At 50.0% G+C, this 1,358-nt stretch overlaps 1 protein-coding gene across 6 annotated transcripts in view; it reads left to right on the forward strand.

The window, feature by feature from the left end:
• Positions 1 to 1,358, forward strand: part of ELAPOR1 (endosome-lysosome associated apoptosis and autophagy regulator 1) — a 70,118-nt gene that overhangs the window by 59,700 nt on the left and 9,060 nt on the right. The gene's annotated exons all lie outside the window — the stretch shown is intronic.

Below are 1,358 nucleotides of genomic sequence, written 5' to 3' on the forward strand. Positions count from 1 at the left end.
CATATTATCATGAGCGTTTGCCCAGTCTCCCTTGGGAGGGCAGCTGCCTTTGCTGGAACATACAGTTAACTGGCATTGCTGTCTTATATCCTAGAGGTTTTTTCTAAAGTAGAAAAACAGTGTTCTTGCCCCCATGTACTTTCTGAGGCTAAGAAAGCACCATGACAAAAAGCTCCTGGGTATTTTTTTTTTAAACATTTTACTTATTTATTGAGACACAGAGAGAGAGAGAGGCAGAGGGAGAAGCAAGCTCCATGCAGGGAGCCCGATGTGGGACTTGATCCTGGGTCTCCGGGATCACGCCCTGGGCTGGAGGGGGCGCTAAACCTGCTGAGCCACCAGGGCTGCCCAGCTCTTGGGTATTCATTCATGCTTTTTAAATGAGCTTGGATTTTACCTATCACAACCACATGAACACACAAACATCTGTAAGGCATTTATACAGTCACATAAATGCCGCTCAGTTTAGCTGGGCAGTATATGCAACCGTTCTGCAGATCCTGGGCAACCTCTTTTGGGCACCTTAGCCTTGCCACAAACTTCCTCCCCTGGGGCTCCCTCTGCTGCTATGCGAGGGAATGACAGTTGCTGAATGAGGATCCTAACATGGGAGTAAGGGGTCTATAGGACTTATGGGAAATAAATACCGCCCCCCCCCCCTTTTAAGGATTTATTTATTTATGCCAAAGAGACTGCTCAAGGGAGGGAAGGGGCAGAGGGAAAGAAGCAGACTCCCCTCTGAGCACAGAGCCCAATGTGGGGCTCAATCTCGTGACCCGTGAGATTAGGACCCATGGGATCACAACTTGCGCCCAAAACCAAGAATCTGACGCATAGCCCATTGAGCCACCCAGGCGCCCCTAAATCCCCTCCCAAAACTCAGTGTCCTGTAGAGAACCTGGGAGGGAGGAGGTAGGCTTCAGTGAGTTTTAAATGGGGCACAGGCAAGGCTTGTAGTTTCTCTTCTGCATCCTGTTAGCACCTCACTGTCTTCTGCTGAAAAGCAAGACGCGCTACCTTGTGTCTTAAGAGAGTTCGAGCAAAAAAAAAAAAAAAAAAGAGAGAGAGAGAGAGAGTTCGATCATGTAGGCATAGGGACAAGGCTAAAACTCCGACCGAATTCCTTACTGAAAAATCGTAGACTTGGGTTTGTACATCGCATATGTGCTACCAAGTGAGCCATGGGCTGTACATAACCCCCACTCGCCCATTTCCCTTATTTTAATGGCGACCCAATCCTTACGTCCACTTGTCCCACCCCTGGGCTGGACAAGGCGAGGACACTAGCAGCCCCTGTCCACCGCGGTCCCCTTAGGGCGCTGCCTGAGTAGCCAGCCTGACGGGCCCTTTCCCCTCAG

Source organism: Canis lupus, chromosome 8 (genome assembly GCF_048164855.1).
Source record: "Canis lupus baileyi chromosome 8, mCanLup2.hap1, whole genome shotgun sequence".
Lineage (NCBI taxonomy): Eukaryota > Metazoa > Chordata > Mammalia > Carnivora > Canidae > Canis > Canis lupus.